Source organism: Schistocerca nitens, unplaced genomic scaffold, assembly GCF_023898315.1.
Source record: "Schistocerca nitens isolate TAMUIC-IGC-003100 unplaced genomic scaffold, iqSchNite1.1 HiC_scaffold_375, whole genome shotgun sequence".
NCBI classification, from domain to species: domain Eukaryota; kingdom Metazoa; phylum Arthropoda; class Insecta; order Orthoptera; family Acrididae; genus Schistocerca; species Schistocerca nitens.
Window position 1 is genome coordinate 4,703,492 of NW_026045909.1, and position 20,653 is coordinate 4,724,144.

The 20,653-nt window shown below is 44.0% G+C and overlaps 1 protein-coding gene and 1 non-coding gene across 2 annotated transcripts in view; both read right to left on the reverse strand.

Moving 5' to 3' along the window:
* LOC126229550 (insulin-like growth factor-binding protein complex acid labile subunit) overlaps window positions 1–20,653 on the reverse strand; it is a 140,383-nt gene that overhangs the window by 102,354 nt on the left and 17,376 nt on the right. The window lies entirely within an intron of this gene.
* Window positions 5,357–5,431, reverse strand: Trnaw-cca (transfer RNA tryptophan (anticodon CCA)). Its single transcript has one exon. It is a non-coding gene; the product is annotated as a tRNA-Trp (tRNA).

The following is a 20,653-nucleotide window of genomic DNA, read 5'->3' on the forward strand; positions in this document are numbered from 1 at the left end:
GCTAGAAATTTCATTGCTTTTAGCACTACATCGACTGTTTGCACTGTCACAGTATTCGTTTTAAAAGTGTAAGAAACACCTGTTACATGATGTGAGGTGAGATCTGCTGGTACAATATTCGTTGTAGTAAGCATAAGAATCACACCTGGAAAATACACGCTGGTAATACTTTGTGCAGCCAATGAGTGTCCATATTTATTCAGTCACTTTTTTTAAATAAATGAGCTGACATTACAGCAGTTGAGCTGTCAAGAACGGAAACACTTTAGGCAGACTTGCAGCTTGTCACTCTACGAGAAGCAACTGACCTGTCTGAAATTCCTCCACTGACTCTGCCGTCCGTACAGCAACAATCTCATCCTTCTACAGTATATGAGAACACTCACACACAAACACACGTACAAACACAAACACACAAAGCTGTTATTAGGTACAGTGGAGTGTCTGAAACCTCTACCAGACAGTCCTCAGCAAGTGTACCTGCAGAAGTAGAATAAATGCGAGCAATGACGGGTTATAACTGAATGCAGCTACCGGTCCTAGCGTGTACACGCAGTTAGATGACTAGTGTAAAGATCCACGTGTATCTCATGCACACGGGACATAATAATATTTTTCCTACATCTAACTGATTTTACTTAGTCGAGGACCGGATTCAGGGGGTGCTTGCACATCCAGAACATTTGAAAGCACGCTGCTGTTGACCAGTCAGTTCTTCATTCGTGATCGACAGTCAGCGAGAGATTAGAACAAGCCTGGAAAAGCAGAACCACTACCAGCGGGAGGGTCCAGCTGCAGACTGGAAACAGTATACTATTTTCAACCCAACATCGACCAAAGCAGGGCAACTGTAGTGGATGGATGTCTTTGTGTACCATCAGCAACAGGTTATAACAAGCCTGGAAAAACCAGTATCCCTACATATAGGCGGAGTAGAGGGAGAAAGGAGGGGATGTGGATGCGGGAGGTGAGATAAGACTGGTTCTAAGCTGCTTAGTCTGTATCCACACACCGAGGTGAACACACTTTCAGCTGCCACCATTATCTTCTGACACGATCTTTTTGGAGTCGGTTTTCGCTGTAGTTGTCTTACTACAATGATTTTTCTGAATTTCTAGTGCTTGTGATGCATTATGATCCACTTCACTGTTTTTCATGACACTTTCAATGCGTAATTAGAGCAGTGAAGCATTTTCCATCAGTTGTGGGTAGCGTGTATTGGCCTTCCTATGTCTAAGTGCTGCCCTGTCCCTTTTACCATGCATTTGTGTACAAGTTCCTCTGCAGTTACACACTTTTAGATCGGTAGAAGGCAACTCTTCCTACACTTCAGTGATAGTTTCCTTCCCATCTCTTCTTACCACGTATCTGTGACAAGTTTCACAGTAGCTACTTCAGTTGTAGATCGGTAGGAGGCTACTCTTCCTACACTTTAGTGACACAGATTGCTGTCCTATCCCTTCTTACCATGTATGTATGTACGGGTTCCTCAGCATTTGTTTCACTTGTAGGTCGGAAGATGGCAACTCTTCCTACACATCAGTAATAGCTTTCTGTCCTATCCCTTCTTACTGTTTATCTATGCACAAGTTCCTCAGCAGCTATACACTTGTAGATAGGTAGGGGCAATTCTTCTGGCAGCAGTTGTAGGAGAGTTCCCCGCCAATTTCGAGTGATATTGTAGACTAGGGCACACAGAAAGGTGTCAGATATGGGATTGGAAATGGGAATAAAACCCGTTTCAAGCGTCCTCAGTTGAGCCCCATGCACCAAGGCAAGCTCCTCTGGTACATTCATGGTACATTCAGTCTGGCGTAGTGGAATAGGACGAAGTTGTTCAAATGGTTCAAACGGCTCTGAGCACTATGGGACTTAACATCTGAGGTCATCAGTTCCCCATAACTTAGAACAACTTCAACCTAACTAACCTAAGGACATCACACACATCCATTCCCGAGGTAGGATTCGAACCTGCGACCGTAGCGGTCGCGGGGTTCCAGAGTGTAGCACCTAGAACCACTCGGCCAACCGGCCGGCTTCAGGAAATTCTTCCAGAAGGATAATATGGACAGTATCTTCTGTCCTTCCTCTCCAGCAGCTCAGTGCAGACAGAGTCTTTTTCTCACCAATTCACAAGTGGAGGAGAGGGAGGAAATGGGGGGAGGAGTGAATCGGTAGTAGGTACAGGGAAAGGGGTGAGGGGAAGAAGGAGGGGGAGGAGTTGTGGTGGTGATATCAATGATGCTACCCCCTTGGAGAGGAGGTGGAAGAACTACCCAACCATAGCCGCCATCTTGAATAAGTTTGCAAAAATGCAGACTGTCCTGAAACAAACTTTGCCCCGCTACTGGCGACTTCCAACAAAGGTTTCACACCGTTTCAAACATTTTCGAAACCTTTTATCGCTGGCAGCCCGCCACAAAATGATGAACGGAAAAACGTTTGCCTGTTACTGCGTTATACATTATAGCTACTCATGCAGTAAAACTTAGGCTTCAGGCATAACATTTAAATTTATTGTATCTTTACTATGAAGTCTATTTGCAAAATTGTTTGGAGCCAGTATCCTCATATGCCACGGAATGTACGTGCCGGCCGAAGTGGCCGTGCGGTTAAAGGCGCTGCAGTCTGGAACCGCAAGACCGCTACGGTCGCAGGTTCGAATCCTGCCTCGGGCATGGATGTTTGTGATGTCCTTAGGTTAGTTAGGTTTAACTAGTTCTAAGTTCTAGGGGACTAATGACCTCAGCAGTTGAGTCCCATAGTGCTCAGAGCCATTTGAATGTACGTACAAAATTATATCTTTGTTCAAGAGATACGATGTCATAAACACTGAGTTGCATAAAACTTTAGCTTTTCTTCCAACGGAGCGGAAATTCCCTAGGAAAAAGTCGTGTTTGATAATGAGAGCACTTAGGAACTTCCAATAAACTTCAAGCAAAATTTCAAATATTTTCTAAACTTTCTCTCGGCTACAGTACCGCAAAATAATGAAAACAAAATATTTTACAGTTTGCTAAATGTTCGTTGTTCATCTGGTAAAACTTCAGCATCAAGAATTAGTACTAACTGTTTTTGCTATTCACTTTGGACACAATATGCCTATATACCACTGAAGATAACTGGAAAATAATATCACAAAAGTAAATATGTAAGAAAAATCTGGAACAGGAATTATCATCTGTATCCAGGAAGGAATATTTTTCGTACAGGCTGTTAGCAAGAGAAGAATTAGTACTAACTGTTTTTGCTATTCACTTTGGACACAATATGCCTATATACCACTGAAGATAACTGGAAAATAATATCACAAAAGTAAATATGTAAGAAAAATCTGGAACAGGAATTACCATCTGTATCCAGGAAGGAATATTTTTCGTACAGGCTGTTAGCAAGAGAAGAATTTCCTCCCATTTTAAACTCTGGGAAACACACAGTAGTTTATAGCAACCGTGTATTTTCGATCATCTGTTTTACACATGACAGCTCGATTCCTTAAAAACTTGCTGGTAGGGGGAGGGGAGGAGGAAGTTTCCTGCTAACGAGCTAATCTAGTAAAATTATATTTTTGCGGCCCTATACCCTCGAGTGTGTTTAACGAACATTAGTTACAACTAATGCTCAAAGCTACAAGTGACATTCATCAGAATTCGTGGAGCTTATACGGCAGATTCTAATTCCAACTGACAAGACATATCTACCTTTCTCTAAATAGCGACTCCAGTATAAAATTACAAGAACACTGCTGCTGCTACACGGAACTTGGAAACGCAATTCCAGGTAGTTCAGAACCTGCTTGGCAATAAGTCTCACTATATTCTCCAAGATGAAAAACAGTCTATCCCACAATAGCGACCAGATCATCAGCGACGATCTAATTACACCAGTGAGAAAACGGACAGCTACATAATAAGCGTCATCCCACTTAACAAAAATGGCTCAAATGGCTCTAAGCACTATGGGACTTAACATCTGAGGGCATCAGTCCCCTAGACTTAGAACTACGTAAACCTATCTAACCTAAGGACATCACACACATCCATGCCCGATGCAGGATTCGAACCTGCGACCGTAGCAGCCGCGTGGCCCCTTAACAAACAACAGGGTGAGAGATGTAATGAATTTGCGTAAGCATTGTTCATTTACACTCCCAATGTCTAAATCTGTAGCTATTGTCACAATAAAAATACAACTTCAAAACACTAACTGAAAGCGCTGCCTACGCGATCATTCGTATCCAGACATCATCAATATAAAATGTACACTTACAAAGTTTACTGTGCAGCTGAGGTGGAAAGGCTATTTGGGCACAGGTCCTACCTCAGCAAACACCCGACGTGTTCTCCCCCACACAATTTATGTCGCTATTATTTGTATTTTTTTTTTTTTACCTGTGACATTAGAAAGCCATTTTGCTAATATTTACAGTCTTGATACTGCACTGTCCAGTCATATTAACGTGACCACCACCTGTGTTGACGTCAACGTACAATAACCACTCACAGATGGCACGTGGGAGCACAAGGAGTGGCGGAAATAGAGAAATCAGGAAGCAGCACCTTGCAGAAGCATTATAAATGGGAGCAGGAACCGCCTAAAATTATGCTCCTGGTTCTGAGTGGTTGGGAGGGCTACGTGTTAAACAACTTCGTGAAGCGGACTGGAGCTCAACAAATCTGGGCATCGGGTAGCAGCAGATGTATGTGGTGTAGTGGGGCCTATGGAGTAGACCTGGTGTTTAAAACTGAAGTTAGTAGTTGGTGATCTTGAGTGGTCAACTTCTTTTCCAGTATGGAAAAACTACTGGTAATCAAAAGTGTGTTCTCATGAGACAATTTCGAATTCTGCTTAGGCACATTCCGATTTCCTAGGCGAACGTGTGTGCCCGTCAGGCAGACTCCTTGTACCAGATCGCCAATCATGGAGCAAATACCTAAAGGGACAGAAGTGTTTTAGTGGAAGAGACACTAAGTTCTTTTAGAAACCAGTAACTTATTTTTCTTCCAATGGAAATTTATAAGCGATATTATTGTGTGACTTTTCTCTTATTGATGTCCAAACTCGCATAATCATTGACTTTTGTGCTAGGGGGGGGGGGGGGGGGGAAGCATTTCTGAAGCGGCTAAATTTGTATACTATTCGCATGCTGCTGTGGTTGAGGTATACCATGCATAGAAATGTGATGCCATCCAAAACAATCGCTAAGGCAGCTATGGAAATATGATACCATTCAAAACCATCGCCAGGGCAACTGTGGTGCACTATGGGTTATAGATGAGAGGGTTCAACGACAGTTGCGAAGATGTGCACAGACGAATAGATGTTCATCTGAAACTTCCTGGCAGATTAAAACTGTGTGCCGGACCGAGACTCGAACTCGGGACCTTTGCCTTTGGCGGGCAAGTGCTCTACCAACTGAGCTACCCAAGCACGACTCACGCCCCGTCCTCGCAGCTTTTAATTCCGCCAGTACCTCGTCTCTAGATGTTCAGCTGTTGAGCAACTGACTGCCCAGATGGACCAAGGGGCAACCAGCAGAGTCTGCTGAACGGCTGTTCAGCAAAGTTACTGTGTATGGGCCTGGTTCATGCTCCCATGCCGACGGCTGTTCATCGTCAACGAAGGGTGGTATTTGTACGCCACTATCGCTATGGCCTTTTCAGATGAGTCACGTTTTATGCTTCATCGGACAGGTGGCCGTTGGCGTGTCCGGCCTGGCAACAATCGTTGGAAGAATCCAGACCAGAGCAGGGAGCGTTATGGTCTGTGGAATGTTTTCGTGGCATTCCGTTTGTGATCTCGTCATTCTGGAAGGCACAATGGATCAACAAAAGTAAGCATCTATCGTTGGGGACAGTGTCCACCCTTACATGCTGTTTGTTTTTCCTCGGCACAATGGCATCTACCAACAGGTCAATGCCACACGTCACACAGTTCACAGTGTACGTGCGTGGTTCAACGAGCACCAAGATGAGTTTACTGTACTCCCCTGGCCACCAGACTCACCGGATTTAAAACCAACCGAGAATCTGTGGGACCACCTCAACTGGGCTGTTCGTGCCATGGATCCTCAACCGAGAAACGTAGCGCTGCTCACCACGGCACTGGAGTCTACACGGCTGCACATCCCTGTCGGTACCTTCCAGAACATCACTGACTCTCTTCTTCCACATCTGTGCTGCAAAAGGTGGTTATTCACGCGTTTCGAAGCTGATCACATTAATGTAACGGGACTTTGTACCAACTGGTTCTTCTAGTGGAGACTCTTTCGGAGCACTCATTGAAATAATTATGCTTTAGCCTTAAAATGAATATTTTGGCTGGACTGTTTTGTCTCTCCCTGGCTTCAGGTGTTAGGAGGAGTACATCCGCTACCTGCTAGTGGGTCCGCCCCTCCAAACTCCATCTAACTTTTGCCTCTTTCCTATTACATTCTTATGCCAATGTTCCACGAACTTAGCGACACCCTACTACGAGCTTCCACCACGGTAACTTGCAAGTCACTGGGTACACAGCTGCCCACCGCAAGATAATGGTCGCATTCAGCCATCACATGCTACAGAGAATTCTGATTTCAGCGCTTGATTAAAATTTAAATATCTCGTTATTCAAAGGTCGGATCACGATGCGGTTTGCAGCAATCAATCTTATATAAAGGAAAACAAACATACAGTTTATGTTCCACCTTTCTTCCTTATATTAATCGACTGTCTTGACTGCAAAACTTAAGAAGACTTGGCCAGTGAAATAGCAGATCATTGCAAGGTCTCAACCGGTTGCAGAGAAATTTACAAGAAGTCCTAGCAGGAAGCACCACCTTGCAGAAGCATTATAAATGGGAGCAGGAACCGCTTATATTATGCTCCTGGTTCTGAGTGGTTGGGATGGCTACATGTTAAACAACTTCGTGGAGCGGACTGGAGCTCAACAAATCTGGGGATCGGCTAGCAGCCCTCCCAGGTGTTTGTGGTGTAGTGGGGCCTCTGGAGTAGACCTGGTGTTCAAAACCGAAGTCAGTAGTTGGTGATCCTGAGTGGTCAACTTCTTTTTCAGTATGTTCCCGTGAGACAATTTCGAATTCTGCTTAGGTACATTCCAATTTCCTAGGCGAATGTTGCCCTTGAAGTGAGCATGCGTGTGCCTGTCAGCAGACTCCATGTACCAGATCGCCAATCATGGAGCAAATACCTAAATGGACAGAGGTGTTTTAGTGAAAGATATACTAAATTCTTTTAGAAGCCAGTAAATTATATTACCTCCAGTGGCAATTTATAAGCGATATTTTTGTGCGACTCTTCTCTTATTGATGCCGAAATGTATTCTTATGTTGAGATTATCGGCGGAATTTCTTAGAAGCTAGCAACAGGTGGTGTAGGAACTGTAAGCGGTGTACATATTCCAGTCCCTGTCACCACACGAACACAGGTTGTACAAGGATGTGGCGCAAAATTGGTGAGGGCCTTTTTATACTAACCACGCGGTTAATTTGAACTTAAGTGACATTGGAAAACTGTGTAGCACCAAAATCGATACAGCCGGAAAAGGAATATGACCCCAGTTACTGACGAAAATGAGTAATGCTCATGAAGTTCCAGTTATATCCTCATAAATAATTTTTGAAAGTATGGAGGTACACGTTCGAATACCTGCGCCACAGTACCGTGGCGTGCCACTAGTGAGGTTGAAACAAAATGTTACTGCCTGTTTACAGAGTGGAATATCGTGCGGTAATTTGCTTGCGACAGTAGCGGAAATCGTGCAGCTGGGTCAGGCCAATGCAGACGGCTAATGAAGTACAAACAATAACAAAATAAATATGTAAATTTGCTTTTCCGAGCTGGTAATCAAAGAATCATGACCACGCCTCTTATGGGTCGCACTGATAACTGCACAGCTCAGATGAATCCTCTTTATGGGAACAAATCATAGGAGCATTTGCATAAGTACATTGCTGACGATTAAATTTGCAACACCATGAAATCGGTGTGCATTCAACGTTAAATTGAAATAAAATGTACTGCACGTCTGTAACTGCAAAGTTTTAGAATTTCCCTGCATCTACTTTCTATATACAGCGTGTCTGTTTTAAACTGAGACAACGAAATATCTCAAAAAAGACGCATCGCACGAAAAAAATGTTCTAAGTGAAAAGTTAATATTAGTAAAGGGGACATCTTTCTGTGCTACCATTCCTCCTGTGGGGGAGGGTCGACTTTGTATTTTCAAATGGGAACCCCGCCCCCATATTATTTGCACATTAGGACTCTACGCCAAAAAATAGGTACGGTTTACTCAAGCCATTGTTTTCTATTCGTGGAATATATAGTTGTAATTGACCAATAGAAAATGTGCCCATTTTTTGCAACTAAGAACCGACACATTTTATCCTACATTTCATTTACAATGTAAATGTAAACCTTTGTGTTCTAACGATTGATTTTATGTTCGAAATTTACTGTAGTGTTGCACATTTGATTGTATAGCTGTTTCAAAGTCTGGTTAGAAACTACTTTTAGCGTGTCCCAGGAACAACGACATGGATGTAATAGTTTTCTGTTCCCGTCTGGATGCTTGATATCAACAAGTCCCCTTGCTGTTCACCATTGGGTTACTTGATTTCGGTGAGTCCCCTTGCCGTTCACCATTGGGGTGCTTGATTTCTGTGAGTATCTATGACACGTGCGTCTGTCAGAATCACTTCATTTACATTTTTCCTTATTACAGTGGCCGTGGTTTCTATTCCGCCGGTAGCAGCGTAGCTGCCAGCACGAGAGTTAAGGTGGTTGGATGGATAACACACATAGATCCATCTCCTAATGGTGGGGCTCGAGGTTGGCCACCGAAATCAAGCATTCCGATGGTTTGGGGACTCACCACAACCAGCTCCGTATTGAACAGAAAACTACATTACCATACTAGTAGCTGAAATTTCAGTGTCTAACCATATTGTTTGTACTGCAGAATCACATTTGTAGAGCTCGAGTAACGTCTGAAATCAACGTCAACCAACAGAACACAAAGGCATATATTTCTACATCGTAAATATAATGTACAGTACTGGCCATTTAAATTGCTACACCAAGAAGAAATGCAGGTGATAAACGGGTATTCATTGGACAAATATATTATACTAGAAATTACATGTGATTACATTTTCACGCAATTTGGGTGCATAGATCATGAGAAATCAGTACCCAGAACAACCACCTCTGGCCGTAATAACGGCCTTGATACGCCTGGGCATTGAGTCAAACAGAGCTTGGATGGCGTGTACAGGTACAGCTGCCCAGCAGCTTCAACACGATACCACAGTTCATCACGAGTAGTGACTGGCGTATTGTGACGAGCCAGTTGCTCGTCCACCATTGACCAGACGTTTTCAATTGGTGAGAGACCTGGAGAATGTGGTGGCCAGGGCAGCAGTCGAACATTTTCTGTATCCGGAAAGGCCCGTACAGGACCTGCAACATGCGGTCGCGCATTATCTTGCTGAAATGTAAGCTTTCGCAGGGATCGAATGAAGAGTAGAGTCACGGGTCGTAACACATCTGAAAGGTAACGTCCACTGTTCAAAGTGCCATCAATGCGAACAAGAGGTGACCGAGACGTGTAACCAATGGCACCCCATACCATCACGCCTGGTGATACGCCAGTATGGCGATGACGGATACACGCTTCCAATGTGCGTTCACCGCGATGTCGCCAACACGGATGCGACCAACATGATGCTGCAAACAGAACCTGGATTCATCCGAAAAAATGACGTTTTGCCATTCGTGCGCCCAGGTTCGTCGTTGAGTACACCATCGCAGGCGCTCCTGTCTGTGATGCAACGTCAAGGGTAACCGCAGCCATTGTCTCCGAGCTGGTAGTCCATGCTGCTGCAAACATCGTCGAACTGTTCGTGCAGATGGTTGTTGTCTTGCAAACGTCCCCATCTGTTGACTCAGGGATCGAGGGTTGGCTGCATGATCCGTTACAGCCATGCGGATAAGATGCCTGTCATCTCGATTGCTAGTGATACGAGGCCGTTGGGATCCAGCACGGCGTTCCGTATTACCCTCCTGAACCCACCGATTCCATATTATGCTAACAGTCATTGGATCTCGACCAAAGCGAGCAGCAATGTCGCGATACGATAAACCGCAATCGCGATAGGCTGCAATCCGACCTTTATCAAAGACTGAGATTCATTGGAAGAATCCTAAGGAAATGCAATCCGAAAACAAAGGAAGTAGGTTACAGTACGCTTGTTCGCCCACTGCTTGAATACTGCTCAGCAGTGTGGGATCCGTACCAGATAGGGTTGATAGATGAGATAGAGAAGATCCAACGGAGAGCAGCGCGCTTCGTTACAGGATCATTTAGTAATCGCGAAAGCGTTACGGAGATGATAGATAAACTCCAGTGGAAGACTCTGCAGGAGAGACGCTCAGTAGCTCGGTACGGGCTTTTGTTAAAGTTTCGAGAACATGCCTTCACCGAAGAGTCAAGCAGTATATTGCTCCCTCCTACGTATATCTCGCGAAGAGACCATGAGGATAAAATCAGAGAGATTAGAGCCCACACAGAAGCATACCGACAATCCTTCTTTCCACGAACAATACGAGACTGGAATAGAAGGGAGAACCGATAGAGGTACTCAAGGTACCCTCCGCCACACACCGTCAGGTGGCTTGCGGAGTATGGATGTAGATGTAGATGTTATGGTACGCACTTCTCCTCATTACACGAGGCACACAACAACGTTTCACCAGGCAACGCCGGTCAACAGCTGTCTGTGTATGAGAAATCGGTTGGAAACTTTCCTCATGTCAGCACGTTGTAGGTGTCGCCACCGGCGCTAACCTTGTGTGAATGCCCTGAAAAGCTAATCATTTGCATATCACAGCATCTTCTTCCTGTCGGTTAAATTTCGTGTCTGTAGCACGTCATCTGCGTGGTGTAGCAATTTTAATGGCCAGTAGAGTAGAATGAAGTTGCTCGGTTCCTAATCGCAACAACACTGCGGTTTATCGTTTTGTAACAACGCTGTTCATGTTGGCTGGGATTCCACGATTTTAGCGCGAATTTGCAGTCTATGCGTTTAGCAGGCCCATACTCAACTCGGTAACGGCGAACCTGGGTAGCGCCCGAGAGAAAAGACCGTTCAGGATAGCACAGCCACATCACTTGCCTTGAGCCAGAAAAAATGGCTGTTCGCGCAATACAAGCATCCACCTGGGCGGTGCGTCGACATTTGGAGTTCCACGGACCCTCAGCATGACGACTACTCTTGTAGCTTGCAGTGCAGAGAGAGGCGCTTCGACAATGACGTATCCACACCGGGCACACGAGTGCCAACACGTAGTCTTTTCACACGAGTACCAATTATATAATGGGAAATCAAAAAGTCTCCGTTCGAAGACCGTACACTCCAGAATCGGTAAGCCACTCAGGAAAAATTGCCGCGAGCACTGAGGCAGTCATTCCACTGACGCACCGGATTGAAGAGAGCCGTTTAGTTAAAACCCGTGTCCTGATGTGGGAAAAAGTCCGTAAATGCCTGCTGCACATCCTCGTCCGACAGGAATCGTCGGCCCTTCGAGGTCTTCTTTAAGGTACCGAAGGAGTGATAATTGCACGGGGAGATGATCAGGGCTATAGGGCGGATGATTCTCGAGTCACTCCCACTTGAGTTGGCGTAACTTCTCCGTTACAACATTTGCGACCTACATCTACATCTACTTGAATACTCTGCAAATCACACTTAAGTGCCTGGCAGAGGGATCATCTACAATAATTCCCTATTATTCTATTCTCGAACAAAAAAAGAAATGTTCAAATATGTATGAAATCTTACGGAACGTAACTGCTAAGGTCATCAGTCCTTAAGCTTACACACTACATAACCTAAATTATCCTAAGGACAAACACACACATCCACGCCCGAGGGAGGTCTCGAACCTGACTGCAGCGCAATGACCGCTCGGCTAATCCCGCGCGACCCACTCTCGAACAACGAGAGGAAAAAACGAACACCTATATCTTCCCGTGAGAGCTCTGATTTCCCATATTTTATAATGACGATCGTTCCTCTTTGATTAGGTCGGCGTCAAAAAAATATTTTCGCATTCGGAGGAGAAAGATGGTGATTGAAATTTTGTAAGAAGATTCCGCAGCAACGAAAACCGTCTTTGTTTTAATGATGTCCACCGCAAATCCTGTATCATGTCAGTGACATTCTCTCCCCTCTTTCGCGATAGTACAAAACGTGCTGCCCTTCTTTGAACTTTCTCGATGTACTCCGTTAATCCTATCTGGTAAGGGATCCCACGCCACGCAGCAGTACTCCAAAAGAGGACGGACAAACGTAGTGTAGGCAGTCTGTTTAGTAGATCTGTCACATTTTGTAAGTGTTCTGCCAATAAAACGCAGTCTTTGTTCGTCTTCCCCACAACACTTTCTATGTGTTCCTTCTCATTTAAGTTGTTCGTAATTGTATTCCTAGGTATTCCGTTGAATTTACGGCCTTTAGATTTGACTGATTTATCGTCTAACCAAAGATTAACGGATTCATTTTCGCACTCATGTGGATGATCTCACACTTTTCGTTATTTAGGGTCAACTACCATTTTTTCAATCTTTTCTAAATCGTTTTGTAATTTGTTTCGATCTTCCGATGACTTTACTACACGATAAAGGACAGCCTCATCTGCAAACAACCTAAGATGGCTGCTCAGATTGTCTCCTAAATCGTTTATATAGATAAGGAACAGCAAAGGGCCTATAACACTACCTCGGTGAACGCCAGAAATCATTTCTGTGACCTCGTTGACAAGAAATCACGAAGCCAGTTGCATAACTGAAACGATATTCCATAAGCGCGGAATTTGATTACAAGCCGCTTGTGTGGCACAGTGTCAAAAATCATCCTGAAATCCAGAAATACAGAATAAATTTGAAGTCACTTATCAATAGCACTCAACACTTCGTGTGAGTAAAGAGCTAGTTGTGTTTCACAAGAACGATGTTTTCTAAATCCGTGTTGACTGTGTGTCAATAGACCGTTCTCTTCGAGGTAATTCATAACGTTCGAACACAATATACGTTCCAAAATCCTGCTGCATATCGACGTTAATGACATGGGCATGTAATTTAGTGGATTACTCCTACTACCTTTCTTGAATATTGGTATGGCCTGTGCAACTTTCCAGCCTTTGGGTACGGATCTTTCTTCGAGAGAGAGGTTGTATATGATTTTTAAGTATGGAGCTGTTGCATCAGCATACTCATACAGTCTGGACCGGAAGGCTTGCTTTTATCAAGTGATTTAAGTTGCATCACTACTCTGAGAATATCTACTTCTATTGGGACGTGCGTTATCACGAAGCAGCAGCACTCCCTCTCGCAGTTTTTCTGGACGCTTCTCCTTGACTGCGCGCCGTAATTTCTCCTGCGTTGCGCACTTTCGTACTCCAGTGATGGATACACCAGATTCCTTGAAATCTATAACAATGGACGAGTCTGGCTTCCAAGATCGACCGGCGTCTTGTGTAGAATCGCAACCAACACGAAATTTGACGTACCATTCCACAACGATGGTTTTCAATAGATACGCTGCTCCTTACACATTCTTCATTCCCCGATGGATGTCTACGTCAAAAGAGTAATAACAGCACGTTGGTCCTGTTTGGGTGCATTTGGTGATAACGTCACCATTGCTCACATTTCTGCATTTACCGCTCGCACGTCAAAAGACACGAATGCCACACTAGCTCCTTGCGCACATATTGGTACTTATGTGCACGCTTCGGAGTTGCTCTACGTTGTACATCAGCCGCAGCAACGTCCTCGAACGGAAATTTTTTGAACGCCTCTTATACGTACACCATCACAGTGGGCTTACCCAAGAGTGGAGGGACCAAGGAGAACGAGGGTTGCCAGACTGCCTTCATCATACAGCACCAGACCTTGCACAATGGTATGGAGCGTCTTTGGGTACACAACATGATCACCTCTGGTAAGCAGAGCCGGTATTTTCGACAACAGCTGTTACAATCCTGCCCACCGCTGTAGCTCAATGGTGAGCGTGTCTGCTTGCTGTGAGGAGGATCGGGGTTTGATTCGTGGTAACGTCAGGGTTTTTTCCTTGGTAGTAAGACTGTAAGGCGTGCACTTACGCTAGTTATGCCAACAGAGGAACTAATTGAGTGGGATGTAGGGGTTCCTTGGTCCAAAAAGCCGAGAACGGCCGGAGGAGCCGTGTGCCCCCCTACACCTCACCATGCCGCATCCAATGACACCGTTGGCGGAGGATGACACGGCGATCGGTCGGTCCAGATTTGCCCAACTGGGCCAGGACACGGAGCATGATTTTGTTTGCATTATATTTTTCACGTGTTAAGGCCGAGATCTATCTTCGACTCCTCAGTTACGTCATCTTCCTAGAAGACAAAGCTAAACCTCGTGTTGCTTGAACTGCCCTGACCTACCTCGATACAGATGGTGTTCGACTGTTTCCTTGCCCAGCACGTTCTCCATACCTCTCACCGACTAAAAACGTCCGATCATGGGTTGCCGAGAGACTGACATGCCACCACTAACCAGTCATTATTACTGATGAGCTCTGGCATTGAGTTGTAACAGCATGAGATAAAATACTCTTACCTGACATCCAGTCTCAGTTTGACTCGGTGCCCAGCGAGATTAGAACCACTCTTGCACTCAGAGGGGCCAGCTCGTATACACACCCTCTATACGGCCAAAAGAACCCACAAATTTAATCATCGTTTTGACATTTCACTTACAATGGCCAGCAGTGTATACTTTTCGCCACAACCATTTTCTCAAGCATTCAGGAACCCTCTAACACAGGTGCAGTTTTGTTGTGAACACAAGTGTGTCCCGAATACTGATGAACTCAGAACGCCTGTTGCTTTAAATGCTTTCTGAACACTTGGCAGAAACTGGACGTGAAAATTATATTTAAGTGACTGAAGCAATGATTTATTCTAATTATTAATGACTCTTCCATAAGCGAGATCGTGCTGAAAAGTATTTCATGGTTCTACTGGTTCAGATCCGATGACTTTGGCTAATTTTTCACATTGATGACCATTTCTACGCTGTAAATTACAAGAATCTGTGTTTATAACCTTCCCTGCTCGTACACTTTGCGTAATGACCTACTTATGTTTGGGATTTATAGGTGTGCTTTCTTCGTGACTAAGGCTAAATCCGTTATTCAGGGTAAAACACTTTGTTCCATGTTCAAGGATACATATTGGTCTTTCATTAACTAATCCCTGAATGTAATAAAGGCTCACGTAAGAACCCTCCTCATTTAATATTACTACGGAGATTAAAAGCTATGGGGGGGGGGGAGGTGGTTCTTTTGCTGTGATTTTGATGATTTATGGTCACTGTATTCCACGTGGTCCCATGTAGAACTTCTGTAATTTTGTTGCGGAGTTATCGTGTTGCTTTTCTTGAATGATAAAAAAAAACATTACTCCCTTTTTAAAATATTTATTGTAACAGTATCAGTAGCAAATATTATACTTGGTGACTAGTTTCAATAACATTTAATGATTATCTTCAGGTATGATTAATCACCGCTTGTGAGAAGTGAAAATTCTTTAAAAGGGGAAGGGGGCAGGTGGAGGAGAGGAGGGGATGAAGGTCGATAGGCAGAGGGGGGGCAGAAGGAGATGGCTCAAATGGCTCTAAGCACTATGGGACTTAACATCTGAGGTCATCAGTCGCCTAGAACTTAGAAATATTTAAACCTAACTAACCTAATGACATCACACACATCCATGCCCGAGGCAGGATTCGAACCTGCGACCGTAGCGGTCGCGCGGTTCCAGACTGAAGCATCTAGAACTGCTCGGCCAGTCCGGCCGATAGAAGGAGATGGACAGGGAGAGAGGACAGGAGCAGATGGACAGAGAGCTCGGGGCAGGAGGAAATGAATGAAGAGAGGAACATGAGGATATGGACAGGGAGAGGTAAGAAGAGGAGATGGACTGAGAGATGGAAAGAGGAGGAGATGGACAGAAGGTAGATAAGGAGATGGGTCAAGAGAGTGGGGAGAAAGAGATGTGTGCAACATGTCAAACATATAAGTGGGTGCAGCATCTCCTCCCAAACTATTGCATCATTTTCGACCAAATTTGGCAAACATAGTGCTTGTCACACGAGAGTCAGCACTATGGGGTAAGAGCCTCCTAGCTCTCATAGGAGCAGAGATATAGGCAAATAATGGTTTTTTCATCTCCTGATATGTAGACTGCTCTGCACAACAGGCATGTTGTGTGGAAGTAGAATCAGCTCGGCTTATTGACCTGCTCTGCAGGACATCCTACACCTGTGGATGGGCACAAGTGGGGGAACTTTGAGATATATAGAGGAGTTGATGGAGAGAGTTGTGGCAGAAGGGGATGGATAGAGAGAGAGGGGGAAGGAGGGGAGGGACGCAGAGAGGGGCTTGATGGCATGGATAGGTAGTGAGTGCAGGAAGAGGTGGGTGGAGAGAGGGGGGGTCAGAGGAGATGAATAGGGATATGGGGGGAGAAGGAGGCAGTCAGAGAGAGGAGGCAGGACTAGATGAATAGTGACAGATCGGAAGGAGGAAATGGACAGAGGGAGGGAGGCAGGAGAACATGAATAGAGTGGGGGGATAAGAGGAGATGGACAGAGAATGGAGGAAGAAGGAGATGGCCAAAGAGACAAGGGGAAGGAAGAGGATACGGACAGAAAGAGGGAGAAGAGGAGGTGGGCAAGAGCAGGTGAGCAGACATGAACAGGGAGGTGGGACAAGGCGATGAGCAAGGATGGAGAAGTAGGGAATGGACAGAGAGCAAGGGAGAAGATGAGATGGGCAGAGAGAGTGAGAAGGATGAGATGGACAGTGAGGGGAAAGAGGATATGTGTCCAATATATGCACCGAACCAACGTGCGAGTGAAGTCATGGGGAGGAGGCTAGTAATAATCATTATAAAAAATCTGAACAGTTGCTGGATCTCTCATGACAATATGTGATCCATTATTATAAGAATTATACTTGTTTCTCTTTAATTACTTCTCATTCCAAAAACATAATTCATTCTGCTTTGTTAGTCAGCCCCATTTGTTCATTTACTCTTTGTCTAGAGTGATAACCGATGTGAGCACATTTAATTGAATCCATACTGCCGTCAGTGGAATTGTGTATAAGCTCCCATCAGCATATTATACAGTTATTTCTTAGCACGGATATTACAGCAAGAATAAGGTAGGTCTAAGCTGCAGAGAGCTTTGAGACTAATGCTGATTCCGAATATCTTGAGAATTACTAATGTGATTAACGCATTTTGTGAAGGTGACACTTTATACAATGTGGAGTCTGTGTCTCCGTTGCACACATGCTCCCTGCAAGATAGGATGATACACACTTTCATATCGTCTTAGTAAACTTTGAATACAGTAGACGAAATACTTCATTGCTTAAATTATGTTCAATATATTCACCACTGTACTATAAAAGTCTTTCTTACCTCGGAATATTTCATTCTTTGACATCACTTTCGTAGTTATGTCTTAAAGGCATGTGCTATTCTTGTGTTTGCCTGATTTGGACTTATTTTCCCAGGTATGATGTGCTTGTATAATAATGTGCTGCATTCCTACAAGATGTTTATTTTCTACCATTCATATCACGTTATGCAAATGTATTGCATTATGTGCGTGTCATACGGCACAGTACACAGCAAAATCATGTAAATGGTCTAAGAACACTGTACTCGATAATGGTCTGAAATAATACGTCGTAGTGTACAGTACACAGCAAAATACATCAATAGTCTAAAATCATCATACTCGATAATGGCTTGGAAGCCGGAATCTAGAATGTACCCAGGAAATATACAGAAATGTAGTCAAACGGCAGTGTATTCCTCCATCTAAAGGTGATGTCTTTTGCGGGTGCTTCCTGCGTCTTTTGATCTACTGTAGGCTGCCCCTAGTGGACTTTGCCAAAGCCATCAGGAGGTGGTGATGTCTTTAACGGTTGTTTTCTCTGTCTTATGATATGCGGTATGCTGCTCCTAGTGGGCTTTACGAAAGCCACATAGAGATAGTGTTGCCCTTCACAGCTGCTTAGCGCATCTATCACGACCGTCCAAGTATTACTGAGCAAAGAAGATTGTAGATCTGGCCAACACTGTTGTGTAGACACGAAATAAATAGGGAGGAAAGCCAGTAATAGCGGACGCAACCCGTGTTCTCACAAGTGGAGTGTGTCCACGCCATTGCCCTACATAGTATAATTAAACACTGACTGGTTCCTGCGATTGGCAATACACCTCATATACTATGACTGTGAACAATATCTGTACATAATGTAATACGAAATAATACACGCTTCCTGTGAATAAACCACTGCTCACTTTAACTCTGACGCTTCATTTTTCATAAAATCTAAGCACATTTTTCGTAAAATCTAAGCACATTTTTAAAACCGATTCCTACAGACAGAACTATGCGTCTCAGAGTTTCCTTGCCATCTTAAAGGCTAAATCCGTACGACAAAAATTACGTACTTTTACGAGCTGCGACGTGGTCTCGTATTGCACAGTGACCCGGATACAGAATAAATTTCCTTTGCTTCACGTCTACGGTTACAAATTTTTTGTCATCAGACTACCGACTGCACAATCTATACCCCTCATTAAACTCGACGTCCACACTCCTACAGGACCTTGGGGTTGTTCTGTACTAAACGCTACTGCATCCAGTTCTAGAGTACGCAGCTGTTGTCTGGGAGCATGTGGCCTATGCTCATATCTATCATTTACAGAAGGAGGTAAACCAGTCCCCCATTCGGATCTCCGGGAGGGGACTACTCAGGAGGACGTTGTTATCAGGAGAAAGAAAACTGGCGTTCTACGGATCGGAGAGTGGAATGTCAGATCCCTTAATCGGGCTGGTAGAATAGAAAATATAAAAATAGAAATGGATAGGTTAAAGTTAGATATAGTGGGAATTAGTGAAGTTTGGTGGCAGGAGGAACAAGACTTCTGGTCAGGTGAATACAGGGCTATAAATACAAAATCAAATAGGGGTAATGCAGGAGTAGGTTTAATAATGAATAAAAAAAATAGGAATCCGGGTAAGCTACTACAAACAGCATAGTGAACGCATTATTGTGGCCAAAATAGATACGAAGCCCACGCCTACCACAGTAGTACAAGTTTATATGCCAAATAGCTCCGCAGATGACGAAGAGATTGATGAAATATATGATGAGATAAAAGAAATTATTCAGATAGTGAAGGGAGACGAAAATTTAATAGTCGTGGGTGACCGGAATTCGATAGTAGGAAAAGGAAGAGAAGGAAACGTAGTAGGTGAATATGGAGTGGGTGTAAGGGATCAAAGAGGAAGCCATCTGGTAGAATTTTGCACAGAGCATAACTTAATCATAGCTAACACTTGTTTCAAGAATCATGAAAGAAAGTTGTATACATGGAAGAAGCCTGGAGATATTGGAAGGTTTCAGATAGATTATATGATGGTAAGACAGAGATTTAGGAACCAGATTTTAAATTGTAAGACATTTCCAGGGGCAGATGTGGACTCTGACCACAACCTATTGGTTATGAACTGTAGATTAAAACTGAAGAAACTGCAAAAAGGTGGGAATTTAAGGATATGGGACCTGGATAAACTGAAAGAACCAGTGGTTGTACAGAGTTTCAGGGAGAGCGTAAGGGAATTGACAGGAATGGGGGAACGAAACACATTAGAAGAGGAATGGGTAGCTTTGAGGGATGAAATAGTGAAGGCAGCAGAGGATCAAGTAGGTAAAAAGACGAGGACTAGTAGAAATCCTTGGGTAACAGAAGATATATTGAATTTAATTGATTAAAGGAGAAAATATAAAAATGCAGTAAATGAAGCAGGCAAAAAGGAATACAACATCTCAAAAATGAGATCGACAGGAAGTGCAAAATGGCTAAGCAGAGATGACTAGAGGACAAATGTAAGGATGTAGAGGCGTAAATCACTAGGGGTAAGATAGATACTGCCTACATGAAAATTAAAGAGACCTTTGGAGACAAAAGAACCACTTGCATGAATATCAAGAGCTCAAATGGAAACCCAGTTCTAAGCAAAGAAGGGAAAGCAGAAAGGTGGAAGGAGTATATAGACAGACGGTCTATACAATGGCATTGTTCTTGAGGACAATATTATGGAAATGGAAGATGATGTAGATGAACATGAAATGGGAGGTATGATACTGCGTGAAGAGTTTGACAGAGCACTGAAAGACCTGAGTCGAAACAAGGCCCCAGGAGTAGACAACATTCCATTAGAACTACTGACAGCCTTGGGAGAGCCAGTCCTGACAAAACTCTAGCATCTGGTGAGCACGATGTATGAAACAGGCGAAATACCCTCCGACTTCAAGAAGAATATAATTCCAATCCCAAAGAAAGCAGGTGTTGACAGATGTGAAAATTACCGAACTGTCAGTTTAATAAGCCACGGCTGCAAAATACTAGCACGAATTCTTTACAGACGAATGGAAAAACTGGTAGGCTCCGACCTCGGGGAAGATCAGTTTGGGTTCTGTCGAAATGTTGGAACACGTGAGGCAATACTGACCCTATGACATATCTTAGAAAAT